Source organism: Acinonyx jubatus, chromosome B3 (assembly GCF_027475565.1).
Source record: "Acinonyx jubatus isolate Ajub_Pintada_27869175 chromosome B3, VMU_Ajub_asm_v1.0, whole genome shotgun sequence".
In the NCBI taxonomy this organism is placed as follows: domain Eukaryota; kingdom Metazoa; phylum Chordata; class Mammalia; order Carnivora; family Felidae; genus Acinonyx; species Acinonyx jubatus.
The window spans coordinates 73,395,860-73,415,181 of NC_069386.1; the positions used below are offsets into that span (position 1 = coordinate 73,395,860).

The window sequence follows — 19,322 nt, forward strand, 5'->3', positions numbered from 1 at the left end:
TATATATCCCACCTTCTAACTGCCACCAGCACTATCATCCCAATAGTCCCCTACCTGGTTTCCCTACTTCTTCTTGCCCGCCTACTTAAATTCTTCACACAGCAGGCAGAGGGATCTTTTTTTAAAAAAATTTTTTTTAACGCTACTTTATTTTTGAGAGAGAGAGCGTGAGTGGGGTCGGGGCAGAGAGAGATGGAGACACAGAATCTGAAGCAGGCTCCAGGCTCTGAGCTGTCAGCACAGAGCCTGATGTGGGGCTTGAACTCATGAACCATGAGATCATGACCTGAGCTGAAGTTGGACGCTTAACCGACTGAGCCACCCAGGCGCCCCAGAGGGATCTTTGAAGAATACAAATTATAACTTGTTACTGCCATACCCCAAACCCTCCAGCACCCTGGTTTCTAAACAGCCACTAGGTTTCTGCATGGCCAAGTGTCAATTTTAGTCTCAGAGGGACAGGAAAATCAGTCTCAGATACTCAGACATGTGTAAACCAAACTACATTTCTTATCTAAAAAAATTACAGGAAGGACGTCCTTACACTCTGGCCACATGGCAAATGTATTAGCAACATTTTCCTGGACAGGTGGCAATTGCAAGCTTTTAGACCCCAAAATGCCTCATCAACTGGCCAGCAGTTGCAGAAGGCAAGGTCTGGGTGAGTGGAGGTCACATCAGAGCTTTTGGAAACTCCTCTCCTTCCAGATCTACCCTACAAGGCTGGCAGAGTATCTGATGGTCTAGACTGTGGGCAAGCTGAACCTTATCTGAACCAGGTACATTCAAGGTCATTTAATATACAAGATCACCACAGAGAGCAGTAAGTACCATACATTCAGGCATAAATACAGCCCTCATGTAGAACCCCCAACCCCCCCTCCCGCCCCAGCTAACACAGCCTGATACAAGTGACCCCTGAACTTGATGGTGTATAACTAGGATCTGTTACCCAGGAGCCCCTGGGAGTTATGCTAATTGGCCTTCAACATGGCTCTGAGTCCTCTCCTGCTGTCCTCCATCATGCTCCAAATAAAACTCAAAGTCCTGAAAATGGCTTCAAGATGCAAGATGGTCTGGCCTCTGATGAACTTGTCTCTCCTGCTGGTCACACTGACTTCTTACTTGTCCTAGGACATCCCAAGCTCATTTCTGTCTGAGAACATGTCCTTTCTTGTATCATCCGTCTGACTGCATGCTCTGTTTCTAATTCCTCTGATAACTATAATTTCATTGGGGTACCTATCCAAATCCCCCTCACTCCATCCAATCTAAAATAGCCTCTGCTCCAATTCACATCACTTTATATTGCCTTTTAATATTTTTAAAAAACAAGTTCATTTATTTGAGTACTGTCTACATCCAATGTGGGGCTTGAACCCATGACCCCGAGATCAAGAGTCTCATGATATTCCTACTGAGCCAGCCAGGTGCCTCTTCTTTTAATATCTTCATAATACTGAACACTTCTTGCCTTTATGTCATATATTTATTTGTTTAATCTTTAATCCTGTCTGTCCTGCCAGGATACAAACTTCATGAGGGCAAACACTTTGACTGCATTTGTCCCTGCTGTATTCCCATTAACACAACAGCATAGGTGGGGAACAGCATAGACAGGGTTCAATAAATATTTGCAGAATGAATCACTTAATGCATGAGTGAATGAATCAGACACACAATAAATAAGCTAGGGGAGTGATAAGGAGAGTGTCTTGGTGAAGATAATTATGGTAACAACATGAAGAAACGTATTATTATTTTACAGACAACAAAACTGAGGCCTAGAAAGTTTGTGTGCCAAAGCCACACATTTAAGACTCTCCATGCTGCTTCTGATATGCTAAAGCAGTGGTTTCTGAAATGGGGGTATTTGTATCCCAGAGGAGGGAAACTTGGGAGGGGGAGTATGGCAGGAAAATTAAAATGTCAATTTCTGCTCTTTTACAAACGTATGTGATTTTAATTTCGATTTTATGTAGGTTTTATAATGTATTCAGTTATATCATGTACCACTAGTTCATATTTTATTGCTAAATAAATATTTACAGATATGGCATGTATGCTCCAAAAATGTTTGGAGGCCACTTAAGTAGACTACTGTGCGTTTCTCGTAAGTTCTGAGCAAGATGGGGGCACTGTGTGCCCACAGTGGCGAGGAACATGGAATCCGTGGAGGCGGACGGATGTTAACCGCTGACACCTTCAGCTTGAGTTTGTGGGTGGGGCTAACACGTAGCTTCCGTTTTCCCAGGTGCCCTAGGTGCCAGGGAGGCACGCCCGCTCGCCATCCCCACAGCCAATAGGGGACTGAATTAGTTTCTGAACAGTACTGAACACATAACCAATGGAGGCTAAAGCCTTTAAGGAAGTGCTTCTCCAAATTCTGGAGGGGTCCAGGCTGGGAACTACTTCCTAGTTCTTCCCTCCTACCCTTAACCTTTCACTCGCATGCGCACACAGAGTACAGATACACACTCCTACACTTTCAGAATGTGAGAGATTAAAGAAATTATCTAGCTCAATATTTTCATTCTGTAGATTAGAGGTGGGAAACACAGCTCGTTTGTGGCAGGACCAGGACTAGGTCCTCCTGATCTCCTGACTTCTGGCTCCCGGGCTTCCTATCCTTCCATGGAAGCCTCGCTTATGGCCATTTTCTTATTGGGTAGCTGTTACCCAGAAGGCTGGTCCCATTCTCGCAATACTGGGTCTTTGCAATATTGGAACTCTTGGGACCGTCAATAAGCAGGGTCCCCCGGGTGCATTGCCCACTTTCCCTTCATTTCAGTATGATGTGATCCTCAGACGATGAGGCCTGCGAAATAGGTCCCTGAAGCACTGAATGGCTCTGTCGCCTTTATTTCCATACCTTTGCAGTTAGTTCTCTTGGCCCAGCCCTCCAGGCAGCTGCTCTCCCCGCCTTACAGAGCAGGAACCCAAGCAAGTACTGGAAGCTTAATTGATCTGGATGTTTGGAATCAAACTTCATTAGCTCAAATTACTTCAGTTTGCCTAATTTGTTTCTCTATGTGAGCTCTGATAAGCTTGGTTTAACATCTTCTAAACTGTGGTGTTTATCATCATCAATGCCTACTCAAATTACCCCTGCAGAGCAATGGACCAGGAGAAAAATGGTTTACAAGGTGTAGCTATTTTGTATTTTTATACAAGTGCACAGAATGCGGAGCCCAAGTTGGTGGATTAGCGCATTTATTTCCCTAGGACAACTCTACTTTTTAAAAAAATTTTTTTTTCAACATTTATTTATTTTTGGGACAGAGAGAGACAGAGCATGAACGGGGGAGGGGCAGAGAGAGAGGGAGACACAGAATCGGAAACAGGCTCCAGGCTCTGAGCCATCAGCCCAGAGCCTGACGCGAGGCTCGAACTCACGGACCGCGAGATCGTGACCTGGCTGAAGTCGGACGCTTAACCGACTGCGCCACCCAGGCGCCCCTCTACTTTTTATAAAACAGAATGCAGCCAGAAAGATCCCTTCCGTCATTAATATTCAAGTATAATTTGTGTGTTTCAAGTCCCATAAACTTTGAGATTTTTTTTTTTTTCTATTTAGAGATAGGGACAAACCCATCATTCTTGTTTTTCTTCCAATCCGTTAGAGACTTTTGACTGACCTGTGTGTTTACATGTTTGCAAATACGCATATTGTGTTTGAGGACAAATTATCCATCTGAAAAGAGGTGTGTCTCCCTCGGACTATTGATTCATGCTAAGTGCAGAGAAACTTTTAGCACTATGGAAATTCATACTGAGTCTCTGGAAGGAACTATAGCAATGGTTGCTTCCAAGATAAGGTCCTGAGAGGGAGATTTCCTTCTATAATACCCATTTATAGGTGTTTTATTGCATGTATTATCTTTCCCCCAAATTAAAAGCAAAAATACTTGTCAGTAACAATAACCCCAAATAATGAGTTTCCCACAATATGAAGGCCTGTAAGCTGTGCTACATATATAGCTTCTAATTTTAGCTAAATCCAAATACCTTAATTCCAGCGCCTTGATACAGTAGCCAGGTCGGTGTTTCAGACTTGTGACAACTATCCGTCCATTGGTTACCACTTTAACATGGCAATTACACGTGAGACAGCGTGGCTGACACGGAGAATATGGAGACCTATGTTAACATCATCACACTTACCTCAATAATCTTGTGTCCTTCTCCTAGAATCTGGAACATCCAGATGTTGTCATTCATTGCAAATGCTGCTGGAGTGATGGGCTCACAGATTAATAAGAAAAGCCAGTGTTTTAGCCTGTCCAGGTACCTCTCTGCACGGACGAAAATCAGCTCATTTCCCGTATTTCTTTGCACTCCATAGGTGTATCCACTTACACTAGAAATGGAAAATTCAGACGATAAAACATATACTCCAGAGCCTCAGTGCTATACACACCAAGATAAGAAGTTCGGATAATCAGGCAAAATTGTCTTCCTTATTTTTCAAGTGGTCCAAATAATTGTACCAATTCCCAACTTCGCTTCTATACCAAGTATCCCTCGACTGACCCCACCGGGTACAAATAATGTCGAGTGTGAATGTGGTCACATCAATATGCATATTGCGGTTTAGCTCACTCGATAGTCCTCCCCAGTGGGATCTGAAACATCTGTGTCTCTGCCCCCTTGAAAGGTTCCACCCACATCTCCGGTCTTAAGGAGCCTCTGAGGGGTCAGAGTTCACTCAAGAACCAATTCAGGAAACAGCACGGGCTGCCCGGTGTGATGTCTGAGCTGCTTGCCACTCCTCTGGGCCCCTCTGTGCTCATTCACTTCCCAGCCTCCGTCCGGGACCTCCCCCAGGCTGTCACATGTACCCCTGGAGCTGTCCACCTGGCTCAGGAAACTCTGCCTGTCCCGTGCTTGGGTCCTTGCTGCTGTATCGCATTGTCAATAGAGGGGGAAACAGCCACCCTCTTGCTTGGGTTTGACTCTCTGGCCAGGGTCCCACAGCAAAGCGGCATGGGCCCAGAGCTGCCACAGTGCTTTTACTTGTTTAAAAAAGAGCTTTATCGAGACATAATTCATAGACCATATGGTTCGCCCATTTAAAATGTGCAATTCTTTTTTTTTACTTTGTTACATTATTAATTTTTTATTTTTTCATTATTATTATTTGTTTATTTGAGAGAGAGGGAGAGAGTGTGTGCACATGCACAAGAGTGGGAGGGGGCAGAGGGAGAGAATACTAAGCCGGCTCCACATTCAGCATGGAGCCTGATGCAGGGCTTGATCCCATGACCCTGGGATCATGACCTGAGCTGAAACCAAGAGTCGGATGCTTAACTGACTGAGCCACCTGGGTGCCCCATAGTCTTACTCATTTTTAAATAATGTAATAATCCATCATATTGGTAATACTTAATATACTAAACCGTATTTCTGATATTAGGATAATTAGGTAGATTCCCAGGTTTTGCTACTTAAATCACCCTGCGAAGACAATTTTTCAGGTGCCCGGCTAGAAAATGTTCTTGTTCAAAACAGTCAATAAAAATGGGAGGAGAGGCAGGCACCCTGATCCACTCCTGACACCTGGCCATGAAGGGGGAGAAAGAACAGTTGCAGGAAACAAGTCCAGCGCTAAAGGGAGTCTGGCTTCCAGAGCTCTTCTTGGTGGGGACTCTGAGCTGCTGTCACTTCTGAACTCAGATTGTCAAACTGATGGAGAGAGTGGTAAGCAGCACTTCAGGTACTTCCGAGCAGAGGAGTAGACGTTGTCTGAATCCTACACACATCTGTCGTGACACATTTCCTTGCAATCACCGAAATGGCTCTTGGCTGAGGCTCCTGGGTGGCTCAGTTGGTTAAGCATCTGTTTGGCTCAGGTCATGATCTCTCCACCTGTGAGTTTGAGCCCCATGTCAGGCTCTGTGCTGACAGCACAGAGAGGCCTGTGTCTCCCTCTCTCTCTGCCTCTCCCCTGCTCACGTTCTGTCTCTCTCTCAAAATAATAAACATTAAAAAAATAAAAAAAAATAAGTGGCTCTTGACTTAGTAGAGTCCTGGCACCCCTCCTTCCTAATAAGCAGGATGTTTGGTGAGGACTACTCAGGCCCATGTCTTCTGTAAACATTCTTCTCTCTTCAAGTTTGATAGTTTCCTCTTTATTTGCCAGTCAGCAGCTAGTTCTTATCCATGTTGTCTGTAGATTTTTCACAATGGTGACAGGTACACAGTTAACAATGTATAGAGCCTGTCTGGTGCATCTGCTTCCTCATTATGGACAACTGCACATGAGTAAGGTATGGAACATTCCTTATTCCTTTGGCCCAGACAGCTTTGTTGAGCCTTGTGTCAATGCGCACATCTGGACTTCCCATCTCCTTTATGGTAAATTTCTGGATCTCTTTCAATGCATGAGGGCCATGGTTCTTGAAACCCACCCCATGGATGTGCTTGTGAATGTTGATAGTGAATTCTCTGGTCACTACCTCGCTGATGGGAGAATAGCCCTTCTCGCCACCCTTCCTTGTGGGAGCCATTCTGCTGGGCCCAGGTTGGAAAGCTCACTTCAACAATTAAAAAAAATTTTTTTTTTAGTGTGTACTTATTTTTGAGAGAGTGAGCGTGAGTGAGGAAGGGGCAGAGAGAGAGGGAGACACAGAATCCGAAGCAGGCTCCAGGCTCTGAGCTATCAGCACAGAGCCCGATGTGGGGCTCAAACTCACAAGCTCTGAGATCATGACCTGAGCTGAAGTCAGATGTGTAACTGACTGAGCCACCCAGGCGCCCCTGGGGAAATCTTTTAAAAACATTTTCACACAGACTGGCCTGATGGCTTTCACTGAGAAATAGTCAATTATTCATTCAACTAGTTAGGAGATGGTTACTAGTGCTGCTGGTTGGGGCCCTCCAAGAATTGGGCACTGAGATGGGATGAAATGAGAAAGATTTATTAGGGATATGCCTGAGGGGAAGGTGAGAGGGGACCAGAGGAGACTGTGAGAGTCATTCTGAGGCACAGGTCTCGCCCCAGTGGCGGAGGGAAAGGGAAAGTTGGGTGGAGGCATCCTAGATCCCTGTGCAGTTGAAGGAAGTATGGCAAGGCTGTTGGGAGTCCTCAGTCAAAGTCAGCTGTCAGAGGAGCCTGGATCTCCCTGCAACAGACCTGCCTCGGTGTCCCTGCTCTGCTTTGCCTTTGGCCAGGAGAAGCCCAGGGCAGGTGTGGCCTCTGCACAACACAGTAAAGGGCTGAAGGCAGAGCTCTGAGAGGCACAGTTCCAGTGAAATGATCAAGAGGGTTTCACATTTAGAATGATTCTTGGGAGATTTTGAAAAAAAATTTTTTTTAAGTTTATTTATTTATTTTGAGAGAGAGAGAGAGAGAGAGAGAGAGACAGAGAGAGAGAGCACATGTGCACATGAGCTGGGGAGGGGCAGAGAGAGAGAGGGAGAGAGAGAATCCCAAGCAGGTTCAACGTTGTCAGTGTAGAGTATAACGTGGGGCTCGAACTGAGGAACCGTGAGATCATGACCTGAGCTGAAGTCGGACGCTTAACTGACTAAGCCACCCAGGTGCCCCTGGGGAGATTTGTGAAAAAGAAATTCTGCTAGGAAGATCTTTTGCCATTTCCTGTTAGAAGTCTTCCTCCCTATTGGATGTTTACGCTGGAGAACACTGACTTATCACACAGCTGGCTTGGCAACTCCTCATCTTCTAAGATGCCTGGGGTCTGGGGGCAGCTGTGTGTGAACCCCCTGGATCAGAATGGAAGGTTGTAACTCCACCAACCTTAATAGAAGATCCCTCGCACCATGTTCACTGAGTGCCTATCACATTGGGGATGTGATGACTACAGAATGGCTCCGTTCTGATCATGTCATTTACCTGAGGGTGAGAGGGGCAGGGTCAGAACTGGAAAGCAGGGTTCCCGACTCCCAATCCAGTACCTCATTCAGTATCATTGGATGACATTTCATTTCGTCCTTCCTTTCTCATTGTTTGGGGTTGGTTTGTTCCCCTGCAGACTTTAACCTGCCTTGTGGCTTCACCCCAGCACCCATGTGTCTATGAAGAATGCTTGCTGGTAGTGTAGTGGGAGGGCTCTGTTTATACCATGTCACCTCATCTCGGTACCTGGCTTCACTGTTTCCTACTTGTTAGAATCCTGACCCCTTTCTCCCCGGCCCCAGTGTCCTTTCTTGGTTCCCACCGTGAACCTTGAGTTACACTGGGCTCTCTTCCCTTGCCTCAGAGTCCCACTGGGCAGGTCGACCAGGAGCTGTCTCCACAGTAGCTGGGCCTGGGGCCTGCCCCCTCCTTGTGCTAAGGGACCCATCCAGGAAGGTTGGGGCTTGTGGCTTGGCCACGTATGGAGGGGAGAATCGTGGATGTGCATGAACAGGCTTTTGAGTTCAGTGGTCCTCAGATGCCTACCAACCCAGAACCCGTGTACCTCTAGAGCTCTATTCATAGCAGGAATATACACTTCCACGTGGCACTGAACTAAATTAGAGAAAATGCATTGACTGTGGACAGGGTTGGGAGTAGTTGATTAATTAGGGCCTATCTCATGCATCCCAGCACACTTCACTGCTCCTGCTGTTGCTGGACATTAGCATTCCACTGTTGCAGAGCTTTAAATAGTACCCGTTCCCCTGAAGGGAAACTCCAAGGTCCATTTATTTGCTAAGGGCTAAGATTTTCCCCAGGGGTAAAGTGCTAGACTGTCAGCTAGACCCCAGGAGACCGTGTTTACACAGTCCTTGCTTTGGCCAGGCCAGGTAAGGCTTAAGCCTGGAAAGTGTATGTGGCGATGGCAGGACTCCGCGTGTGCAGAGCCTTTTCACACTCAGCCCTTCACTTCATCTTAAATCCATCTTGAGTGGTTGGCAGGGCAGATGCTGTTTATCCCCATTTTGCATGAAAAGCATCATGCTTTCAGCGAACACGTTTTGGGTACTTACTAAGGTTTTCTTAATATTTACTGAGTGCTCACTACATCCCAGGCACAGGCCACTTGCTGTCTCATCCAATGTCCAAAGTCACCCAGTGACACAGCTGCTACGGCTAACCCCATCAGGCAGATGCAGAAATGGAAGCCCAGAGAGGCGATGAGATTTACCCAGGACACGAGTGAACCGCAGAGCTGAGAGGACTTAGAACTATTCCTCGTGAGGGGTCAGAGGATCCTGGAGGTGTTTGAAGGACACAGCAAAAAGGGAAGATTTCTAACTGTGTGTCCGCATGTGTGTTTCTGAGTCTGTGTGTGTCTGCACTTGAAGCCAGTTTGCAAAATCGGATCACAAAACTCCTGTGAGAAGTGCCAGGCAGTGTTTCTAGGTAGTTGGCATAGCCCATATGAAAGGAAATAAATTCAGCTGCTTACATGCACTTAAAAGATGTGCTTAAAAAAATGTACCTGAATTTACTGGATGTTTTGCCATTGGGTAGCTATAACCTGGTCTAAATTTTGTTCCAACCTGGCCCCCATAGGTTGCTCTGTCCTCCAGCTGTTATTATATGCTGACTAATGATAAAGTGGGTCACTTGTTACAATTTTCCCGTAGCCTCACGTTTGTGGTTGTTTTGAGCCCTTCCTTCCAAGTGGTAAAAGATCATTGGTTGCAGTTCCTCGAACTCTCCTTCCTCCATCCCTCCTTCCCTTGTGTAGCAATAGCAGCTGTAGAATAGGCCTGGAGTAGCACACCCTGCTAGGAGATGCCACCAGGTGCAAACAAAACTTTATTAGCACCCAAGTTTGAGGCATTTGATTCTGGAAAGTAACTACCTATTTGGTACACCAGAAAGGGAGGCAAGCCACTTGACTTGAAAGAAAATAACAATGTGAGTCAGCGTCTTTGTCAGAAGCTCTTGCCTCTTGAATGGTATTGTCCTCATGCTTGAGAGCAACTAACCCATTAGACAACTGAAGGTCGCCTTGACCTTCACTGCATTAGAGCATCAGATAGAACCCAGTGAGGCCCAAAGATGAGCAAATAGAGCACGAAGCCTGTAGAGCCTGCCAGATGCCTGAAAACATTTTTTTTGGAAGACTCCTTCATTGTGAAGTTTCTCCAAGAAATTTGATCTGCTCAGTTCCTTAATAAATCACCCTGTACTTTCTCAGTGGACAACGTGGACAATATTTACTTGATTTGAATAAATGACTACCAACGTGCATAAGGAAGCTTCTCTTCAAAGTGCATCAATTGATTAATGACTCGGGCAAGAATCACTTCACGGCTCTTTGCTGCATTATTAGTCATTTTGTAATAATGGCTTTTTGTCACTTTAAAATGCAATTTTCTTTATAACTCAGTTATGGTCGCGTGTGTTTGGAAAGGTTAGCTGGTGACTGTGTGATTATACTCACCCTGTGACCATTTGGTGACTTTGGCTTTGCAGGAAAAATTTACAAAACTTTTGGACAGCGTGCCCTTGAAGAGAAGTGCCTGGTAATACGCAGAGCTATAGGGCTGGGTGAGCCCGTAGATCTTTTCCTGCACAAGTCCCTGAAGTTGTGGAGGAGGAAACCGAGGTACCGGGGGTGATATGAGGGCTGCCCTCCCCAAATCGGCCCAAGTTTCTCAGTTGCCTCCGCTGTGCCTCTACTGTGCTAAGTGCTGGGGAAACACATGGCTTTGGTCTCAGGCTCACCCTCTACTAGGGGAGATAAGAGCTGGCAACAGGCAAACATTTAAAGACAGCATAGGGCAACATATCAAATGTGAACAACTGGGGCCCCGACTAATGTAATGCGCTGTGCTTTAGAGCCATGCTGCACATCACGGTCACTCGGTAGGCCAGGTTGGAAACAGAGCCAGTGTTGAGGCAGAGCAGAACTGTGAGAGCATCATCCCGGGGGACAGTGGAAAGCGGGCCATCCGCAGCTTCAGTCTAGGTCGTGTATGGCAGGAGTGCCGGAGGATCAGAGGGCAGCCCATTGAGCTTAGAACCACGGTGACAGTAAGGAGTAAGGTCAGGAAAGCCAGAGCGTTCCTTCCCCACAGAGCTTCTTTCCTCCTCACTCCGGCAGCGGCAGCGTCTTTCCGAAACGGGGCCGGTACGGCTCGGGAGTTAAGAACCCAGGTTTCAGAGCCAGATGGGCTTGAACCCTGTCATGGTTTGACTTTGAGCAAGTTGTGCCACTTAAGTTTCATTTCTGTAACTGTAAAATGAGAATGATAATTAGTGACTGCCTCATATAATTTTGTGAAGATCAATTGAGATAATGCATGAAAGTAAAGCACACAGCACAGTGTCTGACATAGAGCTATGCTTATTATAAGGATCTATTATTAACATATCCAAATCAACTATGCTGTTAGCGCAGTTGCCGATAGCAACGAGAGAGAGAGAGAGAGAGAGAGAGAGAGAGAGTGAGAGAGTATATGTTTCCATTTACTGTACTGTGGCTATTTTAGCCATCGAGGAGAGAACTGGATTATGGAATCCAATTGGTTGTACAATGAACAGTTCTTTAAATGGCCAAAACAACAAATGGTGTTAAGGTGGAAACACAAAGAACAGTTCATTTATAAGTGGCCCTCTAAGTAGTCTGTTAGGGGTTTACCTGTTTCTTTTTTTTTTAGACTACATTTCCCAGAGTCCCTCACAGGTAGGTGCAGATCATGTGACAGGCTATCAGCCAATAAGATGTGGGAAGGAAGATGTACTCTACTTCCAGGTTGAACAAAACACTGTATGATCCCCCCCACTCTCTCCACTCTTCCTTCTTCCATGGTCTCGTGTTCCAGATGGTAAAGCTACTAAATGGAAAGATCACATATCCCTGAGTCACTGCTTGTAATAGAGCCAAGGAAGGGAGTTGCCCAGACTTTACTGAACATTGCATGAGCCCGAATAAATTTTCACTATATTAAACCTCTGAGATCTGGGGAACATTGTAAAAACTAGTTTTAATTACATTTACTTGCAAACTGGACAAATGGAACCTTTCGAAAGCAAAAAATATAAAGATAACAAAAATGTTCCCTCCCAAATCATTCAAAAGCCATGTTTAATATCACTTTTATTAATAAAATGTACAAGCCATATTTAACTTGACAAAAAAATTGTTATATTGTTAGATTGTTTCTTTTTGAATTTTCTGTTATCCAAAAACTATTATTTATTATTATTTTTTAAAAATAATGCTCTAAAGGTGGCATTCTGACTCAGGTCCAAGAGCTGGGTATATGCTTAATTGTTGCCAGAAAATGTGCTTCATCATATGCTGCTAGGTGGGAAAAAAAAATCTTGTTTCCAAAAAGTAAGGATTGATCCCACACAAAAAAATTACATTGTCAATAGTGATGTCTCTCATGGTGGTGGGGTTGATAGCCAAGTAATTCTTTTCCATATGCTTTATTATATTTTCTAAATCTTCCACAAGAAGCATGTATAAATTGTAAACAAAAAGATAAAAAGCCATTTAAAAAGGGTTCTTTAAAATTTATTTTATTCTTTTAAGCCCTTCATCCTTTTACACATCAATAACCCCTGAAATTACTAGAAAAGGGAAAACAAAACAATAACAAAAACAGATTATTCACATAATAGATTTTGGCAGCAAAACCTGTGAAGGACAGAGATTTGAAGGAATAGGCTCTGGTGAGCTAATCATGTCATTACTGCAAGTTTTGGGGAGGAAACACACACGTGAGCTGGTGGTGCTGGGGGCATGTTCAAAAGGTTCTTACGCTGAAACAGCAGAAAAACCAGAACCTTGGCTTGAAATACTTTACATTTGCTTTGGAGAAGCAACAGTGAGGAAAAGTTCCCAATAAGAAAGACACTTCTGGGGTCATTTCTTTAAGAGCCCTATAGCGGGCCTGTCATTCGAAGGGTCAGCCCATTCTGCGTACCACCGCCCCACATCCTCGCCTGATCTGCCCTTATGTCTGTGTTGTGTAGGGTCGTTAGTGAGGGGGCAGCCCCTCCATCTTCCTTAGGTTCTGGTAGAATTAAGATGGGAGATCAGAAGACATCAGATCCTTTTTTTTTTTTTTTATAGTCGGACATTTTATTTTTTAAAATTTAAATCCAAGTTGATTAACATATAGTATAATAATAATTTCAGAACTAGAACTTAGTAATTCATCACTTACATGTAACACCCAGTGCTCATCCCAACAAGTGCCCTCCATAATGCCCCTCACCCCTTTAGCCCTTCCCCCCCACCCAACACCCCGCCAGTAACCCTCAGTTTGTTCTCTGTATTTAAGAGTCTCTTATGGCTTGTCTCCCTCTCTGTTTTTGTATTATTTTTTCTTCCCTTCCCTTATATTCATCTGTTTTTTTTCCTAAATTTCACATATGAGTGAAATTATCTATTGGAAGACATCAGATGCTTTTTTCAGCATTCCTCAGTACTCTACCTTTCCAAATTCAGTTTCATGAGTCCTCGTAAGATTGCCCCCTTGATTACAGAAATCATAGAAATAGGATTTGAAAGAGCATGCACTTGTAGTTAGAAGATCTGAATTCTCTCACCTGCTTTTGGTGTGACTTTAATCAAGGTTTTTAATCTTTCATTTAAAAAGATGACAAGAACAAATTTGTCAACCAGGCATTTGTCTGCGAGAAAGGAGACACAGGTGCGCCTTGTATTTCAACTGGGGAAGCATGATTTACATCAACTCAGCATTTAGGCCAAACTAAAACTGAAAAGTTTGGAAATCTGGAGTCGACTTATTTTTTTTTTTTTTTAAGAGAGAGGGAGAGAGAGAGAGCTAGCACAGGTGGGGGAGGGGCAGAGCCTCTGCAACATCAGTGCAGAGCCCAATGCAGGGCTTGAACTCAAACCGTGACATCGTAACCTGAGCCGAGATGAAGAGTCAGACACTTAATCGACTGTGCCACCCAGGTGCCCCAACCTGGAGAATGTTTAAAGCTGAAGGGTCCCTAGAGATCATGTAGTCCAACACCCGCCTCCTCTTTCACTTCCAACTGGGCTGTTAGAGGTGAGGGAAATGAGGCTCGGAGAAGTAAGGGGAATGTGCTTGCTTGGCCTCACAGCTGGTTGGTGTCAGAGCCAGGCTCTGGGTCCTTTCTGTGGTGTCTCGTCCCCTCCCATGGGACTAAGTCCTCGTGGGAGGACCAAGACTTCTCCTGTGGCGCTGCCTTGTCTCAGAGCCAATGAAGGTCCAATCGCTGCCCCGAAGGGCCCCAGGGTCTTGTGAGCCTGCAGCAGGTGCAGGCGGCTGGGAAGCGGGTAGTCAGAGCAACCTGAAGAGATAGGCCTTTTCCACTGGACCTGACTCCTTAATAGCTTGAGTCTCTAGACCCAGCTTAGGTTTGGCCTTCTCCTACCCCATTTTTATCGAACTGAAGCTGGGCCACACCTGAGAGAGTGTTGAACTTCAGTACACAGTTGCAAAACCATTCATGAGCATTTGCCAGGCACCATGTTAGGCCTGATGACCCACCCGCGCTTTCTCATCTGATCTTTATAAAACCTCTGCACGTCACTAACATTTGACAAGACTCAAGCTCAGATGGCCCTCTAGACGTTCCTTCTTAGATTAAACTCAGAGTGCCATAGTCAATCCTGTCAATAGATTGGAGCTTGGGGTTGTCTTCCCCCACTGATGTGATTTAAATGATGAGGTAACACAAGAGGTGGTGGCGGGGTTTTGGCGGGCAAACCTCCAGCTTCTCTGTGCATTGCAGTTGTTCTGTTGTTCAGTGCTATGTTAGACATAGCAAAAGAAGCATGTCTCCATATGCCACCCACAAAACACAGGTTTTATGTTCTGTGGCTTCAGGATGAAGGGGAAGAATAGAATAGTTCTGGGAAGTTCCTTTCTCCATTGACATCTGCTTTGAATGTGGCGTTTCTCAAGGTACACGGCTGCAGGTGCAATGTGTGATGTTTTCTGCAGAAGTGTATACTCCCATAACCCAGAATATGTCTCTTGCTAGCCTTGGAGCTGAACTTCTCTTGCTACCCTGATGCTGAACCCCAAATCCTCATATTTCCTTCCTTTGCCTTACATATTGAAAAAAGAATGATGTTAGAATGGGTCTCACCTCCAAAACCATCTTAACATTCAGAGAGCTATCACATTACTGAAGCACTCAGAATATATTTCCTAGACTATTTATTTGCAGTGAACCATTGATGGTCAGTCACCCAGTGCCTTTCTTCATATTTTTGCTAACTTTTTGTTACCTGTTTGTGCCTGCCAATGAATACTCAAACTCCTCTCTTTTGTAGTGACCCAGAATTGTCGAAGGTAGATGCTAAATAACTATTTTTAGTGGGGTTAAACAGTGATCTTCCATGGCTACCCATTTACTTCTTAACTTGGATTAGATTTAGGAACATTAGAATCAATGGTGAAGATGGTTTCATCTCATTTCCCAAACCCACTTCCCAGTATTGTGTATATGAGAAAGTCTCAGAGGTTGTGAGCTGCCTGGGGAGCCCAACACATGGATGGGAGCGCTGGGTCATGACTCTTCAGCCCAGTGCTCTCCCTGCTACAAAGTGCTGCCTCCAGGTATCTCATGGGAAACTTCCACCTTGCTTTCTGGAGGAAACCAGTTTCCATAAAAGAAGTTCAACTACTCTAGGGTGGCCATGCCATGAGAAGCCCAACGCTGCCATCTGGAGAGTCCACATGGAGAACTGAAGCCCCTGGCTGATAGTCTCAGTGGGTCTCAGCTGCCAGCCAAGACCAACTTGCCAACTATTGGAGTAAGCCATCTTTGAAGTGGACACTCCAACTCCAGTCAACCTACCCCAACTGGCTGCACATGGAACGGAGGCAAGCTGTGCCTAAACAGCCTGCTGAGATTGCAGAATCTTGAACAATAAATGGTAGTGCTGTCTTGGGCTATGAAGTCTTGAGATGACTTTTTAGGTGGAGATAGGTAACCAAAATAGTAGGGCAAAGGCAAAGGGCTGGCCTGTGGCTTGGAGATGCGGAGCTAGGGGGTCTAAAAGCAAGCTCCAGTGCGAAAGCTTAGGAATCCAGGGATAGACTACAGCACTGAATTCAAAACGGGTGGCCAAGAGACATAACACAGAACCTCAGGGAGGGTCTGTATCAGAAATGACACAAAGCAGAAGAACAGGGGACAGGGCCAAGGAGAGGATGCCTGAGGATGGTAAATGAAGCAAGTCTGGGTTTTTTTCCAAGGGTCAGACCAAGAAGAATTTTTAAGTTTTTTTTTTTTTAATCTTTTATAGGAATTGTTCAAAGAATATGACTAAATCAAGTACAAAAGAAAACATTTCTAAAATGTCTGTAATTTTCCCAGGGCCTGGAAGCAGGTGTACATTCCAGACTCAGTGGCGGGGTCAAGAGCTGTCTGAAATACAACACAGGTGAACCTCTGCGAAGCTTTGTTCATGCTGGGTAGGTTCCCAGGAAGTCTTAATGAAAGAGGCAGAACAGGTGAGCAGGACACACTGTAGTGAGTTGTTTATACAGTAAATTAGAAATGGGCCTAATTTCTTGCAAGGGCCCATATAGGCCCAGTCTTTTTGTTATCTTCATAAAGGTTGGAGTTAAAGAACGCCTCTAGGTACTGTTACATAAGTACATACTCAGGAGGCACCCTACTCATGTGAAGTTTCTAATACTAAAAAGTTACTAAAAAACAAGTAAGCATCACCTTTTCCAGATTTTTATCTTAGTTGTGTTTATTTCCAATGGTGTGTGCTATGTGGTACGTTAACATAGTTAATATTTGATGTACTATCACCTTAAAGAAGTTGGATTTACTATTCTGCCCACCCCTTGCTTCAATCACACAGTTTACCAGTGTTTAAATATCACCTGTTTGCATTTCTCTGTTACTTAAGAATGTGGAACGGTTCTAGTGTCTCAACAAAAGCTATGCTGAGGGTGTTTGCCCCGTTGGTTTTTTTTTTTTTTTTTTTTTTTAGAGAGAGAGAGAGAGAGAGAAAGGACATGCATGTGTGTGGGAGGGGGTGGGAGAGGGGCTGGTAGAGGGAGAGAGAGACAATCTTCAGCAGGCTCCATGCCCAGCGCAGAGCATGACACGGGGCTTGATCCCATGACTCTAAGATCATGACCCTAGCCTAAATCAAGAGTCGGACACTTAACCGACTGTGCCACTCAGGCGCCCCTGCCCCATTCTTTAACAGAGCCAAACCTAAGCTAAATCATGGAATGTTCCAAGGGTGTTTCCTGTATCTTCACCCTTCTTGATAATGTGTCGCTTCCTTCCCCAAGGGAGATGGGAACGTCACGTCCCCCAATAAATAGCGCCAGTCCTCCTGTGCCCAGCGAAGCACGTGATCCTTCTCAGATCCTTCATGTTCCTCACCCAACCCTTCCTCTGTAACACTAACTCATCCTGATGATGACATGTTATGCGATATGTAAGTTTTTGAGTAATTTTTGACATGGTGAAATGCTCACACTATCCTGTATTTTTAAAAGGATACAAAATCACATCCTATCCACAGTATTAAAAAACGAAATAGGGGTAGACATTTCATTATTTTAATGATTGGCAATAATGTTTCTTCCAGGGGGTACACTACTCTTGCTTTAGAAAATAACTTGATGTGGGGCCCCTGGGTGGCTCAGTTGGTTAAGTGTTCGACTTCGGCTCAGGTCATGATCTCATAGTTTGTGAGTTCGGCCCGCCTCCGGCTCTGCACTGACAGTGCGAGTCTACTTGGGATTCTGGCTCTCCTTTCTTTGCCCCTCCTCCGTGTGTGTGTGCGCGCGCCCGCACGTGTACTCCCTCTCAAAAAAAAAAAAAAAAAAAAAAAAGGAACTTGATGTAAGCCCTTGAGTTAGAAGAGAAGACTCAGGGGTTGGAGAGGGGGCAGGAGCCTAAACAAGAGCAGGAAGTGGCTACAGTGCTCTGCATGAGGCCAGGAGCAAAGAAAGAGGGCAAGGGAGGTATTCCCGGACCGAGGACAGCAGGGCAAATAGTGGCTGGTGGGAATTCTCTGGCAGAAGGAATGGCCAATCGACACTGTAAGAAAGGCCTGGAAAATGCCTCATTTGAAGCTGCTTGCTGCAATGCATACTTCTTGTCCCTCGTCTTCAGCTTACCCCAGGCACAAGTGTCTCATGTGAGCGGGGTTGTGTGTGTGCATGTGTGCGTTAGGGTGGGGGTAGATCTGGTAAAGAGTGGAGATTGCATTTTTGGAGGGAGAATCTGGAACTAAGGACTGACTATGTAAAAGCCAACTCCTCATCTGTCTGCAGAAATCTGGGGATTTCTTCAAGTTGTGGAATGGAGTTTGCATCCATTTATTTAGGTCTCAAGATGTATAATTATTTAGCTGGATAGGAGAATCAAATGTTCAGATTAGTTATCTCATGCCGGGGGTAATTTTCCTCATTAGAGTTTTCTACAATGAGCATTTATTATTATGATGAGAAAATACTCTTTTTAAAAATGTACTCAATTCTGAGCCTCTCTGGTGTTAGCCATCAAGTTGGGAAGGATTTAACAAATCAATCTCATAGTGACCGCTAATGACTAATCATGAATGAGGCAATGTGTACAGGGGCATGCGTATTTTAGCAGAGGGCTCCTGGAGACTCTAATTCTATAAAACAGAGGAACATCATTTCAACCAGAGTAAGAAAAACATGATTCAAACCACTCAGCTCCATGTTCTGCCTATGTAAAGATTAATTTTTCCCTTTAGCTAAAAATGTGGATAAGCATTGGAATTTGAAGGAGGGGAATTATATTTCATGGAGAGGTTTGAGAAGAGAAAAAGAGCTCCCCAAGGCATACAGACACTTTTACCTGTGAAAATCCTGGCTCTGTTTGACAGAAATGGCACTAATATTTTTCTAGTGGGTCTTGAGCTATCATGAATTGTTTTTTTTTGGAATTTTTTTTATTAGACATTGGAAACATTACTTTTTTTCCCCATCCAGTGTGGATACAACCCCAAATAGGGTGAAGCCCAGAATTTGTGGATGTATGTTTCGTGGGAGGGAGGGGTCATTTTTATGTTCCCCAGCTGCATTTGTAGGACTCAGGGCAAAGCCGGAGACTTAGAAAAAGATATAATAATGACTAAGTATAGCTACTATTAGTGTTTGCAATGTGATAGCGCTTGTTCTAAATATTTTATTTTCTTACCCATTTTCATTTTGAAAGTTCTACTCTCTTAGAAGTCACTCAGTTAATGGAAGGGAGGAATGAAGAAAACGGAGGAGAGAGACAGAGAGGGAAGGAGACAGGGTGTTCCTGTGTGGAGGTTGGTCTAGTCTCTTCAGTACTTTTCTTTTCCCTTGTTGAGATATAGTAGAGGCCAGTAATTACTTCAGAATTCGTTTGGGGACCCCTTGAAAATGAATGAAAGAGATTCTCCATCACGTGAATAAGGAATTGG

At 44.6% G+C, this 19,322-nt stretch overlaps 1 long non-coding RNA gene and 1 pseudogene across 1 annotated transcript in view; one reads left to right on the plus strand and one right to left on the minus strand.

The window, feature by feature from the left end:
- Positions 1–6,052: 6,052 nt before the first annotated feature.
- On the minus strand, positions 6,053–6,509 carry LOC113601531 (60S ribosomal protein L31-like; annotated as a pseudogene).
- Positions 6,510–9,124: 2,615 nt separating this feature from the next.
- Positions 9,125–19,322, plus strand: part of LOC106987406 (uncharacterized) — a 106,866-nt gene continuing 96,668 nt past the window's right edge. Inside the window, exon 1 of the long non-coding RNA XR_008299320.1 lies at positions 9,125–10,508. This is a non-coding gene — a long non-coding RNA (uncharacterized LOC106987406). The remainder of the gene's footprint in view (positions 10,509–19,322) is intronic.